This window comes from Cherax quadricarinatus, chromosome 54 (genome assembly GCF_038502225.1).
Source record: "Cherax quadricarinatus isolate ZL_2023a chromosome 54, ASM3850222v1, whole genome shotgun sequence".
NCBI lineage: Eukaryota > Metazoa > Arthropoda > Malacostraca > Decapoda > Parastacidae > Cherax > Cherax quadricarinatus.
Window position 1 is genome coordinate 9,863,056 of NC_091345.1, and position 16,263 is coordinate 9,879,318.

Consider the following 16,263-nt stretch of genomic DNA (forward strand, 5'->3'; position numbering starts at 1 on the left):
GCATCTATTGAAAAAGGGCGACTACCTGAGGTGTGGAAGACGACAACTGTAGTCCCAGTATTTAAGAAAGGCGACACATGTATCATTAAAAACAATCCAGCGTCGCTGACATGTGTAGTATTCAAAGTCATGGAGATTATCAGGAGAAGAGTGGTGGAGGACCTAGAAAGAAGGGAGCTTATGCATGATAACCAGCTCAGTTTCAAGGAGGGAAAATCCTGTGTCACAAACCTACTGAAGTTTTACGACAAGGTGACAGAAGTAAGACAGGAGAGAGAGGGGTGGGCAGATTACATTTTCTTGAACTGTAAGAAGGCTTTCGACACAGTTCCGCTAAAGAGATTAGTGTAGAAGCTAGAGAAGCAGTCAGGAATAACAGGAAAGGCACTGCAGTGGATCAGAGAATACCTGACAGGAAGGAAATAACGAGTGATGGTACGTGACGAGGTGTCAGAGTGTGAGCCTGCGGCGAGCGGGGTTCCACAAGGGCCAGTCTTACGGCCGGTGCTGTTTTCTTGTGTATATGAATGACATGATGGAAGAGATAGATTCAATGGTGTTCCAGATTGCAGACGATGTGAAGTTAATACGGAGAATTTAAACGGATGAGAATCAGGTAGGACAACAAAGGAATCTCGACAGTCTGCAAGCGTGGTCCAACAACTGGCTTCTGGAGTTTAACCCTACCAAGTACAAATTCATGAAGATTGCGGAAAGGTCAAAGAAGATCGCAGACTGAGTACGGGCTAAGAGGCTAAAGGTTGTAAACCTCTCTCAAGGAAAAGGATCTTAGGGTGAGCACATCTCCTAAGGCGTACGTCAACTAAATAACTGCTGCGGCATACGGGCGCCTGGCAAACTTAAGAATAGCGTTTCTGCACCTGAGTAAGGAGTCATTCAAGACACTGCACACCGTGTACGTCAGGCCCATGTTAGAGTATGCAGCACCATTGTGGAACCCACACCTGGTCAAGCATGTCAAGATATTAAACAAAATGCAAAGGTTTACACCAAGACTAGTCCCGGAGCTAAAGGAGTTTGTCCTACAAGGAGAGGTTAAGGGAAATCAACCTGACGACGCTGAAGGACAGGAGGAATAAGGAAAACATGATGAAATAAAATACTGAGAGGAATTAACAAGGTTGATAGGGACAGGAACCTTCAGAGACGGGACACAGCAACAAGGACTCACAACTGGAAGCTGAAAACTCAGAGGAGTCACAGGGATGTTAGGAAGCATTTCTTCAGTCACTGAGTTGTCAGGCAATGAAACAAACTGAAGACTGATATAGTGAAGGCAAGATCCATACATAGCTTAAGAGGTACGATAAAGCTCCTGGAGCATGGAGAGAGTGGACCTAATAGTGACCAGCGAAGAGGCGGAACCAGGAGCTGTAAATCGACTAGTGAACTAGTTGAGAATAAAATAAACAGTGTGTCGTCACCCCATTTGGTGAGTAAATGCACATTGGTACAGAACCCAGAGGCCAGCCGAGTATTAGCACAAGTTAGCAAGATATTAAAGAGTGTTGGATGGCAAAGTTACCACTCTGATGAGCCTGAATGCTCTTGAAACTATCTTCATAATCTCCTATCTTCTCCTGGCAAATATCTTCCCCAACCCAAGAAAATGGAAACTGCTGTAATTATGAGATAATGGTGATGGTTATGATGGTAGTGGTGGTCTTCGGGGTGGTTAAGATAACGAAGACAATATAGCAGCTGTTGTTACTAATGGAACTAAGAGGATTGTAGTGAACTCTTACCTGAGTTCAACGTGTTTTGTACAAGTCATCGTGTGCTTGTGCTCAGGAAACCAATCTCTTCCTTATGAAAAATTACGGGAGCACAACTTCCCTGGGTAATTACCAAGGCACAGTCTAGGTTGTCACGACTCTGACATAGGCATGCGTGGTTTCTCATCTATTAATTTCATTTGCTTCTTTGAGAATTTTTTTTTTGTAACTGAAAATGACGTTCAGTTAAATGTTCACTTTTTTTTCCTCGTAAACTATTGGGGAAATGGGTGATTAATTTTTGTTTGACGCTTTGTTTGGCAGCTGGTGGAGCTTTATGTATTGTAGTTGTTTAGCTTTGTGTAAACCTCTGTTGATGAAAGCTTTCAGAAGTGTTATGCGAATTTCTTGATCAAATATACTTGGACTACAATATGTAAAGCTCTTGCGGACATACTGATCTGTTTGGAGTAGTTGCTGAAAAAAGGGACACAAATCAGTGTATGTGTAGGCTTTCTATACGGAGTGAAATCAATTTGTTGGTCCCCTTTTTGATCACTAACTTTAAAGATTACCTGTACCCGACTGTTGACCACCAAGATCACAGGATAATATCGGCGCTGCATTTCATAACTGTTGTGGGAGGTCTGCTCAGAGAATCTTTCAAGGTGTTTTTTTGACAAGCTGATCTCTAATGGACGGAGGAATGGCAATACAGTTAGTATAGAGAGACTCAGGAGGGAACTTAAGTGACTCTTGGTCTCTTGGAGACGAAGCAAGTAGCCAGTGGCCTAATAGCAAAGGTTTTGTCCCTGCATCTGAGTGGAGTGAGGGTTTTGTGTGTGTGTGTCTAGGTTTGTGTACTTAACTGCTTGCGGGGGAGAGAAGTTCCAGCTCCCGGGATCTGCTCAATTATCAATCGACCTGGTGAAACACCCTCATCCCATGGGATGCAACTTGTTTACCTCTGAAATCAAGTATGGGGCTTGCCTCAGTTACCTCTTCCGCTAGTGTGGTCCTCTCACTCCCTACCTCCCATTCTAGTGTGGTCCTCGCACACTCCCTACCTCCTCCCCAAGTGTGTTCTCGTTCTTTACCTTCCCTACAAGTAGTTCCTTCTTACCTATGATGATGTAGCTGAAGCCAATTTGCGGATTTTTTTTTCACTCTCGGCCCAGACTGTAGGCAGCCGTACCTGCCAACTTCTCAGTCAGCTAGGCTATTGGTACCTGCGTACCACAGGCCCACACAGCCATCAGAACCTAACTGATCAAATACGCAACGCAGACACTTTCCTCTTCTGTTAGAGGTATATTATGGGGAAAGTTCCAGACCTATATGGGTTCATGTAGCGCCTGATGAATAGGAGGTAATCAGGTTTGATCCAGGGAAGAGGAGGGCAGCTTCATATCTTTGGATCAGGAGTCATTTACCGGCATCAAGACACTAAACAACTGAAAGATGTTTACTGAACATCTTTCAGGTATTTGGCTCACTGGAACTCTCGTTAACCTCTTATTTCCCGAACCAAATCTGATTATCTCTCATTTCCCAGCAGCTGTATGACCCCAGGCAATCTTAGCTTTGTTGGGCGAATGCTGTGGCTGTAGAGGTGGGAAATAGTGCCTGCACTCTGTAAGGATGGATAGGAATGTTTTGGTTCTAGAGACGAAGTTACAGTATCCGCACTCTGTAAAGATAGATGAGGACGTTGTGATTCTCTCTGTAGAATGTACAGGAATGCCGCGGGTCTAGAGGTGGAAAATATAGTGCCTGTAGTCTGCAGAATGGGTAGAAACGCTGTGGTTCTCGAGGTGGGAAGTACAGTACTCACACTCTGAAGTGTGGATGAGCGGCTATGTTGTGATGCTGACTGCGCACCTCGGGCAAAACACTTAATAAAAAAGTGACTGTGAAGATGTTTCCTCCTTTGGGTCACCCTTGGTCAGAAACGTCTGATATGGTAAAAAAAAAAAAAAGAAATCTACGTAAATCCGAGAAACTGGCAGAAAACTAACCTTTCGGTTGTAGTTAAGGCCCTCTCCAGGCTGATCAAGATTTCATTGACGACCTTTAGTTCCATAGAATCATCCCATCCATCCCTAACTCAACTCCTCATTATACCCCTCACCCCCTATAACTTCCCCTCGTTACGCCACACACCACCCCCTTATTCCCCCTTCTCATTATTTCTTCCCCTTACCTCTCCCCTCCCCTCATCAGCTCTGAAAGTTTTTGTTGACCGAGTAATTCTGAATTATTCAGGATTTAGCACAGAGGAGTGGTGTAAAGTGGAAAGAAGCGGGGGAAATATAGGGTGAGGGAATGTGGAATGGGGACCAAGGGATGGGGGACGGATAGAAAGAGAAAGAGAGTCCTATACAACTGAGCCACGAGAAGAGACGCACATATTATCACAAGGTTTAATTGTCACTGCGACCTTTCGCCCTGTGCGGAGCTTTATCAAAACTGATGGAACTCTGTGCACAGCTAAACGTTGTCGCCAGGAAAGTCTGTTCTATAAAGAACGTCTTACTTTCCCAATACTCTCGGCAGAAGGCCATCGGGAACCCAGTGAGCACTGCTGAGGTGTTTCATGATGTGGGTCGAGAGGCAGTGTCTTCCACGGTGAATGTTTACGATTACCGTTATCAGTCCTTCACTATAATTGAAGAATAAAAAGGCAGAGTGACTGAAACACTTCCCAAATAACCCACACTTAGGGTGAGGAAACTTGGGAGACGTTTTGCTCCTTCCTGGCTCATTATCAAGTCACGGTGATTCTACATATTACAAACTGGTGGTTAGATACTGGAGGAAGAAATGATGACAGGTTTGTTGACAAACTAGTAGACAACCTTTGATACCCGGAGAAAATAAGCATTTAACACGTAAACACATGAAGCCTTTGGCAGGCAAATACAGCAAGCCTTTGACACGTAGACAGAGCGAGCCATTGACCAGTAAACACATCAAGCCTTTGACACGTAGACAGAACAAAAATTTGATACTAAAACAAAGCAAGCTAGTTAATTATACATTTCTTCCCATATCTCTCATTCCAGTAAGTCATCACGGCAATGTGTATATTGGGGACCTAACCCTCAAGCATTTTCCACGTATAGATTATCAGATAACAATCTCCTCTGCGTTCCAGAGAGTACGTTCTGAGTGCTCTGAGTATATGTGTTTTATTTATTCCACACCTGGCCACTTATGTATTTTCTTGCTCATATCATTCTTGCCATGAGAAGAGTCGTGAGCACAAAACATTTTTGACAAGAGTGCACAAGTGCTCTAAAGAGTTCCTCTCTTGTTCTGAAAGTGTTTCTGATCTTGTTTTATTGTGTTCTTTCAATTATAGAACCCCGTGGTTATTAGTACAGGGTATGTTATTGGTTTCTGCTGATCTGACTACGTTTTATAATCTATGATCATGTTGAGTTCATTTTATTCCCCACGAACCAGTTGACTGACTGACTAGCACCAATAGGCAGACTAGTGCCAGTAGACAGACTAGCACCAGTAGACAGACTTGCACCAATAGGCAGACTAGCACCAGTAGGCAGACTAGCACCAGAAAGCAGACTAGCACCAGTAGACAGACTAGCAACAATAGTTTGATTAGCACCAATAGACAGACCAGATAACAAAAGCAACTATCACAGGCAGCCAAGGCTCATTCTGCTAAAACTCGAGGATGCAAATACTCATCGCTACAAGTAGAAAAAATATATAAGAAATACATGGCAATACATGTGTGTGTGTGTGTGTGTGGACTCAATTGTGGTTGCAGGGGTCGCGACTCAGCTCCTGTAATATATACACTGTGTGAGGTCAATAACAGTTGTGGTGTTACATTGTGTGTGTATAACACCACATTTACACAATTAATATGGTGTCGTTCACCATTGTGAACGACACCATATTAATTCTGAACAAAGGTGAAGGATGTAACACAGCTTTATACTGGACACAGGTGAAGGATGTGACACAGCTTAATACTGGACACAGGTGAAGGATGTGACACAGCTTAATACTGGACACAGATGAAGGATGTGACATAGGTTAATACTAGACACGGGTGAAGGTTGTAACACAGCTTAATACTAGAGACAGGTGAAGGATATGACACAGCTTAATACTAGACACAGGCGAAGGATGTGACACAGCCTAATACTAGACACAGGTGAAGCATGTGACACAGCTTAATACTAGACACAGGTGAAACATGTGACACAGCTTACTACTAGACACAGGTGAAGGATGTGACACAGCTTAATACTAGGCACAGGTGAAGGATGTGACACAGGTGAGGGATGTGACACAGCTTAATACTAGACACAGGTGAAGGATATGACACAGATTAATACTAGACACAGGCGAAGGATGTGACACAGGTTAATCCTGATCATAGGTAAAGAATATGACGCGATATTAATACAATCCTGACTCTGGTAATCCTACAATCCACCTCTTAGGCATTTTGTTAATCCTGTAACCTAATCCTGATATATTTTTGTTAAATCCCGAAATCCAGTCCTGCGAAATTTTGTAAATCCTACAGCCAGAGTGTCTTGATGCTTGTGAAGAGGCTCTTGGTCCAAGGCACTGGACATATCTCCTTCCTCGGATAGCACCTGAAATACATCTCATTTCCCGGGGGGGTGGTAGGATGTGTTTACATAACCCCTACGGGTGTGGAGCTTCCCCCTAATTAAAAATAATAGCGATATGAAGCCGCTGGCCAGAGAGAGAGAGAGAATAAGTTAATGGGGAAAAAACAACTGAACGAAAAAATAAGGGAGTGAACGCACGGATCTCGACTCACTAGGGAGGTTCACCGGGAGGGGGGTATTTTTTTTTTCTTCGCTCATTTCCAGATTGTTTGATTAAATGTGTGACGAGACCCAGAAACTCGGAGGAATTTTAGGTCAATTTTAAAAAAAATGTTTTGTGAAGAGGAGGAGGAAGAGGAAGATGAAGAGGAAGATGAAGAGGAAGATGAAGAGGATGATGAAGAGGATGATGAAGAGGAAGATGAAGAGGAAGATGAAGAGGAGGATGACGATGACGAGGAGGAAGAAGAGGATGATGAGGAGAATGAAGAGGATGCCGAAGAGAAGAATGAAGAGGAGGCTGAAGAGGATGAGAAGTAATAGGAGAAAAAGAAGAAGAATGATAAGATGAAGTTAAAGAGAATGTAGATGCAGAGAATATGAAGGAAATTGAATCTGAAGAGAGAGATGAAGAGAATTTGAAGGAACGTGAATTAGAAGAGGAGGAGGAGAAGGACCAGGAATGGAAGATGGAAGTGAGAGTAAACTAGAAAAAAAGTTGAAGGAAAGAGCCAGAATGAAGGAGGCAGGAAGGTGGAGGAAGATGGAATGGGGAAAAACTGAAAAATTTAATGAAGAGGTGAGTGAATTGGAAGAGGATGGTGGAAGGTAAAATATTATAAGACCAGCATACCCTCATGGAGGAACGACCCTTACAGACGAACGACCCTCAGAGAAACGACCCTCACGGAGAAACTATCCTCACAGGAACGACCCTCACGGAGAAACTACCCTCACAGGAACGACCCTCACGGAGAAACTATCCTCACAGGAACGACCCTCACGGAGAAACTACCCTCACAGGAACGACCCTCACGGAGAAACTACATACTACAACACTGACTACAGGATGAACAAATGGTTCACAGTAAACTAGCAACGACGGTCCATAGGGAGGATCGTGGGGTACACAGTTAACTAGCCTCTGCCGTTCACAGGATGGCTATTGGGTGCACAGTAAACTAGCCGCTGCCATGCATTGAATGGATAAGGGAATCACAGTAAACTAGCCACTGGCCACCACAAGATGGACGAGAGATGGCAGAATACGGTTAACGTGTTTTACTAAATAACTGAGGGAAATTAAAAGCATGCCCGAGGGGAATGATGATGAGGGGAGGATTTCGGCTATTTATGAAAATGGGGAGTAAAAGGGAATGGGAGGAGGACAAGGAAGGGAACGGGGAGAAGATTGTGAAGAAGGGATAAAAGGACGAAGAGGATTACGGGTAGGAGGAATAGAAACAGGAGGGGGAAAAGTCAGAATAGAGAAAGAGAAGATAAAGCGGGGACATAGGGATAACGGGTAGATGGGTAGAAGGCCATGTGGGTAATGGCTAACGCGACGGTCTGGAGTTTTGAGACTCTCTGACCGCGGGTTCAATCCCGCCCGTGGTATGGTTTATGGGTTAAAGGCCATGTGAGTGATGGGTAGAAGGCCATGTGAGTGATGGGTAGAAGGCCATGTGAGTGATGGTTAGAAGGCCATGTGAGTGATGGTTAGAAGGCCATGTGAGTGATGGTTAGAAGGCCATGTGAGTGATGGTTAGAAGGCCATGTGAGTGATGGTTAGAAGGCCATGTGAGTGATGGTTAGAAGGCCATGTGAGTGATGGGTAGAAGGCCATGTGAGTGATGGGTAGAAGGCCATGTGAGTGATGGGTAGAAGGCCATGAAAACTTTCAGAAAGTGAGGATTTTTTTCCTTGTTGGTCTGAGAACAGATGAAATAGTTTTCATTTTCAACCTGATTACTTTTTATGTGTCTACACAAACGACGTTTGTCAGAAGATGTGCAGGATACGAGAGGAAAGGACGGAGGTGGGAGGAGAGGAACAGGAACAGGGAGTGAGGAGGAACTAGAGATAGGGTGGGAAGAAACTAGAAACAAGAGAGTAATTACACTGGGTCGCCGAAGTGGCTAGTTAAGTGTGCGAACACTGAACTAGCCACGTATGGATGCGGAAGAAACTAGGAACTAGGCTCCAAGAGGGTTAACTGGAGTAAATCTGGATTTTTATCTATAATTTTTCTTTGCCTGTTGCAAGCAAATTTGGGATATTTGCTTAATATGTTTTGTATCTTATTTTCATTAATAAGATACCTTGACATATCACATAGGTTTTAATATTATTCATATTCCTCAATAAATTGACAGTCAAACACACATTGTTTAAGAAAGTGACCGTAAGGCTGAACACATAATATTAAATCAAGATGAACGAGACCTAGTGAGAAAAAGGGAAAAGTAGAGAATTTGGAATATAAAAAAAGACAAATAAGAGAAGATAAAGAGGAGATTGAAAGGAGAGAACGTGATGGGAAAATGGAAGAGGAAAGTAGAGGGAGAGTATAAGAGGAAAACCACGGAGAGACGGAGAGAAATTGGGAGAATGAGCCAGTCAAAATATTACGACTAATTAAGCAAACCCGACAGACGAGAGAAATGAGGGAGTCGGGGAAGAAATGAGTGAGAGAGCGAGCAAATTAATTTGTGAGCCACCCTGAGCAGCCAGTGAGTAAGTGAATGTGAAGGAGTGCAAGTGAATGCGCTGGTGAGTAAGCGATGGTAGTGGCACTTGGTTGTTGCAGCAGCTAATTGTGATGTTGATAATGGAAATTAAATGGATATTTGGTAGTATGTACACTTACAAGATTAGTGGCACTACTCAACACTAATGATGATGGGTAAGCTCATTCATCTGTAATAATATTTTAATTTCAATATACGAAGTTTTTACAGAGATGCGAGACATGTATGTGTGCACGCAGACAGCCCACAGTTTTGCAGAGCATTTCGGGCACAAGGCATTTATTTAAAGTCATCTGCAAATACCGATATCAAAGATTTTTTTTTTTTTTTTTACCTCCGCGTAGATTGTTCTTACATGTCAAGTTCAGACTGCGTCTGAGGGTAAATTCCTCTGGGTCTTCTTTCTCTTATGTTTACCTTCCTGAAGGCATCTCTTCACGCGCCTAAATTAAAGGTAGAATAAGCAGATGTTGCCTGGTCTTATTTTTTTTTTGTAAGATGAATAATAACTGTAAAAAAAAAAGTTTAGTGAAAAGTAAGTGTTATTCTTAGTAATTCTTCTGGTGGTTTGCCAAGTCGTCTTCCCCCCGTATCTTCCCTGTCAAGTGACGCAGGTGGAGGATTCCCACCCACCATACCCATATTCTCAGGATGGAAAATAGTAGAGGGAATAATTGTCAGTACTATATTTGAAGAGATACTTGTCACAGGTAGATAGGAACACATATTTTCCCTGCAGATAACCTAATTCTACCATGTCTTACTGTACACTTAAATCATGATCCATCTTCTACTTTTTAATTCTCCTTCCCCAACTCCTCCAAATCTTTCTCTTCCTTCTCTACACCTCCTTTTCCTCCTGCTGCTGCTCCTCCTCTGCCATCATCGTCGAGGCAAATGATTGTTTTCTTTAAGCTCTGGAGAATGGGGTGAGGGGAAAGAGAGGCAGGAGAGAGGAGTATGTGCGTGTTTATTCAGGTCTGAAGAAACTGGTGTTGGGTGGTAGTGTACACACACACACACACACACACACACACACACATGTTAGAGGCATGCTCTATACACCGTTTTAAGAATAGGTATAATAGAACGCTCATGACTAGGGGGAAGAGAGAAAACCCCAGCAGCCAGAAAGAGGTGAGTATAAGCACTTTTATTAAAGTTTACTATGCTCTGATGCAGAAACGAGTGTTGTTATTAGGCCCCTGGCTACTCCTTTCGTCCCCAAGAGACTAAGGGTCTTCTGACCATAGCATCATCTCCCCTCCCTCAGAGATTAGCTTGTAAACAAACGCCTTGAAAGATGCTCCTCACAGTCAAAGACCTCCCAGCACATCACTTGTCAAATTATCCTCTGACGTTATCCTGTGATCTTGGTCCGTTTCCCCGGTTTGTGATCTTGGCTTATATTAATAATGGGTTGGTCTCACGTTTGTGATCTCAATCTACGTTTCTGTCCTGTGATCGTAGTCTGTGTCTGTCATTCATAATATCTTTCACTTTCCTCATTCTCTTCAGTGTTTTAATATGTAGTGTGTAGACTGCTTGATTTTTAACATAGAAATATGGTGAAAGAAAATGAAAAAGAATGGTCTTAATGGGCTTCTGGGATACGTTGATTTGGTTACGTTCAAAAGCTGTGAATAGATTTACTTACGACTGACTGGGAAACCTACTGAGTTCAGAAGAAAATACCACAAATATATTTATTGGAAAGGAATTCAGTGTTTTCTCTTTCCCCACCTTCCCCCTCCTTGAATCTACTAATGTCGAAGAAAAAATTTCCTGGTATTTTTCTGTCCAGCAAAATATTTTGGAATCCTCTTTAATTAGCCCTGAGGCACAATATATTTCGAGTTTAAATTGTGGCTTCTATTATATGGATTGTTTTTTTTTTATCTAAAATAGAGTTCGAGGCTTAAAGTTAGAGATTTTTTATATAGTAATGAGGTTTTTCTCTGCTAAAAGCATTAATATGCCGTAGCTGTAATGTATTTAGGATTACTGAGCGTTAGGTGACAATTTTGATCCATGTATATAAATTCATCCCAATTTTTCTTTGTGACATATTACACATTAATTGATTTATGTCTGTCACTGTAACGATTAAAATATAATTTAACTTAAAAAGACTACATTAATTTTCACAATCGATTTTTACTCGTTCCTTTATGTGTTAATTTACTGTCCTGGTACGATATTTTTTTGCTTGGCCAGTATGACTGTTCATGTCCTTCTCGACATTAACTGGAATTTGCCCAGGAACGACGGAAACGTCGTCTAATTGTGGGTTTGTTGAGAATTATTCCAGCCATGGTAGAATGGATTTCGCATTGTTCCAGCCACGGTATTGTGGGTAATGAATTATTCCAGCCACGGTATGTGTTATTTGTAAAATATTCCAGTCAGTGTACTGTGGGTTAGCTGTGAACTGTACCAGCCACGGTACAGTAGGATACTTGGTGAATTGTTCTAGCATCAGTCTTGAGGGTTAGTTGTGAATTATATCAGCCACGGTATTGTGGACTGGTTGCCGGGTCACCACAAGGAGAAGACCAGGGCCATGACCTGTCCTGGTGAACCTGCCTGTACCTGTACTCGTACCTGTACATGTAGTGTAATTGGTGAATTGTTGCAGCCACGGCATTGTAACTTATTCATATTTCTGCTTCCACTAAAAATAGGCCATAAAAATGCAATTCCACAAGTCACCAGTTAAAAAAAAAGGTCACACAATTCCAAATTAATATAAAGGTGAAATTTAATGCTGAATACTAAACAAAATGAAAACTTAGTGTTGTTAATTTACTTATTAAATATCACTCGCAGTGCAATACGTGATGCAATTGTCTGCAATCGGGTTACCATTGTCCGGGCAACGCCTTCCGCCTGAGCAACAGAATGGAAAAATAAATAATAAGTTGATGGATAATTATGATAATTTCTAAGGATTTTAATTAAAAAATAAAATAAAAATTGGCCTCTGTTGTTCCAGTAGGATGTTGGGACAGGAGTATCTATGTCCAGGATGGTCTTCTGTGATGTTTTAGAAGAAAGGTGTTGATTATCCTGGGTGGCGGTGTTCGTCCGATGGTCTGGAGTTCTTGTCACTACTTGGTCGTAGCGCCACAATTCAGATTTCAGGGGTGAGGAGTCGTAATGTCCCACTACGTACTGTAGACAGGGATCTTACTCCAATTAACTAGCGTCTACCCTGGTTGACCAGGTCAGTAGCAGAGCTGATAATAAAGAAGACAACACTGGTTACATGAGGGTTAAATAAGTATAACGTTGAAGGAAGACAAAGGATGGTAATCTACTTCAATGTCATTACTGGTAACCAGATAAATCAGTAACAATGCACAGAAATACTCCTGGTAGATCACTTTACCTGATCAGGAGAAGAGTGGAGGTGAAGCGATTCTCCAAACTTCAGCACACACCTGGTAGTATTAACCTTACCTGGAGTAGAAATTAAAGCAAATCAAGCCCGAGGAACTGAAGTTTAGCCTCAGACCGCTAGATGGTAGTGCGGGCGGTAACACACTAATGGTTCCAGGGTGTCTGAACAGCCATAACCCCCACTTTTTAAGGGCTTATTTCCTCACACTCGCAGTGCAATACGTGATGCAATTATCTGCAATCGCGTTACCATGTAAAACTAGTCTAGTGCAGAATTTATTTTCTGTACATAATATACACTTCAAACAGCGTGTATATACCGAGAGTTGTGTCTGCGTATGGAGAGGTGTATATATCTGTGTATATGCACCTAAAGATTAATTTACTCTCTGCTGAGTCGATAGCCTTTAAACCTGACGTGCAAACTCGTCAAGTGCCAACTTGATTTGTGTTTATTCTTTACTTAGTCCTGGTTTTGTTTCACTCTTAGTGTTGACTTATTACAAAATTCACAGGAAAAGCAATATCGGACTCTTTAGAATTTCCAGCTTAATGCATTGCCTCTTGCAATTTCACAACAGTAATCCTGGCCTCTAGATAATTTTTTTTACACTGTGGGATTTACAGACTAATGATGATATATCAGCTTATTTCAAAGCCGCCGCCTCCTACTTCCCAGGATGTAACCTAACAGTGGTATGCTAACAGCCTTCGGTACCTATTTTCTGTTAGGTGAGCATCATTACTGGGTATGAGAAGACTTACTAGCATTAAACAGGTTATCTGTGGCTAAACTAGCAAGTGGTAAGCTATTTATATATGACGTTTCACCCACAGTGGGTGAAACGTCGTATGTTGGATGTTTTGACTACTAAAAGTGTATCTGAAATATTACTGTGGATTATGCAGATTGATTTTTATATTTAATGTTCAAAGTTTAAATCACATCAGATGATGTCGGCAATGTTAGCTGGTTGATTATCAGGCTGTTAGCTAGTAGATTGGCTGGTTGGATGAGGCTGGTAGCTAGTAGGTTGACCGGTTGGTTATCATGCTGGTTAACTAGCAGGTTGGATAATTGATCGTTTAATTAGTTGGTGTTAAGTGGTAGATTGGTTAGATAATTGATTGGTTGGTTAATTAATTAGATGGTGGGTTGGTTGGATTGTTGTTTGGATAGTGGGTTAGGATGGTTAGGTTTTAAAACTTATCCACTACACTTGACATATAACCTGTGTAAGAATATTTAAAAATATTGTAATCTCTAAATATGAGAATTTAAGTAAACTCTCAGAGTATACACACCTATAAATATACATCTGTTGGTGTATATATACACTGGGGGGGAAATAGGATACAATGTACCAAACGTCAACTCCAGATCAGTGTTCTTTTTTATTGTATTCATAGGGAAGCGCTAATCCTGTAAGGGTTATACGGTACCTGGGGAATTGGATGGCCAGGAGAAAAACGCTTTTATCCTAGGATGGGGAGGATAGCTAAAATTCATGGAATCAAGAACCTATCACCATCATCAAGGGCCATTAACACCCCTTCCATCCGCTTTCCCTATTTATCGAAGGTACGTCGCTCCCCAAATATTCCTCTTGAGATACCTAATTTCTTAAAAATAAAAAGGCAGCCAAAATAACTCGACTACAACAGCCAGACCGCTATAGATAAAAAAAAAATAACTCACACATACTACAAACATAGTATTAATTGTTTCCACGAGGAAAAAATAAACATGTGAGCTGTTTACTCACGTAAATGAAAAGCAACAATTTACCTCGAAAATTTCAGTAACGTAAGTCGCGTCGTGTAGGACTTAAACTCATGTGTTTGCGAGGAGGTATATTGCCATTTCGCTAATGACTATGCAGATGATATACAGGAAATTATCCGCGGTGGTGGAGTCCGGAGATTTACTCCGTTTCCCTGCAGCAGTTCGCTATTAATCAAGCGAATAGCCGAGCGCAATAAGACCGCCCTCCCCTTCCCCCCAAAACGCCGCTTCGCGAATTTGCAAATCTCATGCGAGAACCTTCGCTTAATCTCACGCGAGGACCTGCGCTTAATCTTACGCCAGGACCTGCGCTTAATCGCCTAGGCAGGTTTTCTGTTTCAAGTTACAAACCAGAGAAAATGGCGTACAGTTTCCTAAATTTTCTTTCAGTTATCATAAAAAAAATGGAAATCTGCTCACTGAAGAAATGACACTCATTACAGAACAAGAAATGAAATTTACTAACCACAGAAAATGGAGTGCAATTTGGTTACATTAAGAATGGAATGCTCTACAGGAACCACAGAAAATGGAATGAAATTCGGTTACTTCAAGAACGGAATGTGGTTGAATAACCACAGAAAATGGAACCCAGTGTCGTTTGAGAATGGAATGAGGTCCAATTACCAGAGAAACTTACAAGTAGTGTCTAGTATACAAACTGCTCTTCAGTTACGTCAGAAACCACGCTGGATTAAGAGAAGTTCGTTCCTACTTACCACAGACCTGGGAAGTAATTATCTGAGTAACTGCCAATTAGTTTATTGGGTTTGCAACCTATCGACTACACAAGGGTCACTAAGACTGCTTGTAACCTGTTTACTCCCTCCCAAGTTAAGAATATTTTAGTCCCTAAAAATGGGATTCAAGTTAACTCTCAACGCAAATACACAGAGAGAAATGCACTTCTCGGTACACATATACTCGCGAGTAAAGATCCGCGTCGGGTGATTGTTTCCTCTGGCACTAAATTAGCGTCATCAATCACCACGTACAAATTATGTGTACTTAAGAGAAAATCCCTTTTAATTATCCTAGACAGTGGTACAGTTATACGTGTTTATATACAGCAATTCTTAACATGTACTAACAAATGGCAGGTCATGCGTTGGTTTTTCTTTCCAGCTACTTCAAGAACTGTTATAACATTGTTATATTCAGGGGAAGCGCTAAATCCGTAAAAGTCATGAATGCCTGGGGGAATGGGAGATAATATAATACGCTGAAAGGGGAGGGTTACTCCAATCCATTGGATGAAGAAGGTTTCATTAGATCAGGAAAGGAAATTTTTGTTGCAGTGTTAACAGGTTTCCAGTTTCTATCAATCGACGGTAGCTCAGTCGTAGAATGTTATACACAGAAGTACCCTGGTTCGATTCACAGACGGAGGGAGACGCATGGACATGTCTCCTTGTGCCTCTCTTACCCTACTAGGAAATAGGTATCTAGCTGTGAGCCGACTATTGTTGGTCGGATCCATTGAGAATACACTATTTTAAAGTTAACGCACGAAAGCCTTAGTGGAAGTGAACAAAAAATCCGACAGCCACTGTGCTAAGCCAAGTCATTTAGTTATAATGTATTGGTAATCTTAAGAATGTTGTCTGCGTTTACGAAAAAGTTACTTATTTTTTCTAAGTGGTATGATGAAATTTAGTTATATCTCGTGATATAACTAAGTTTCATTATACCACTTAGCTTCTCTCACATGTCCTTGGTGCTAGTGAAGGGTTCTTGGTCCGAGGATTTGAGCACATCTTCCTCTTACCCTGGATGGAACCTGATTTTCTCTTATTTTCCAGGCGATGTGGGATACCGGGTTTAGCGCTTCTAAATAAATATAACAGTAATATGCAATAACTGCGAACCAGTTACAGAAGAGGCAAAATAACCATAGAGGGAGTTGAATGACATCTCTAGGCCTATTGTATCGTAATTAATAAGACTCTGGAGTGAGTCGTTTCACTGAA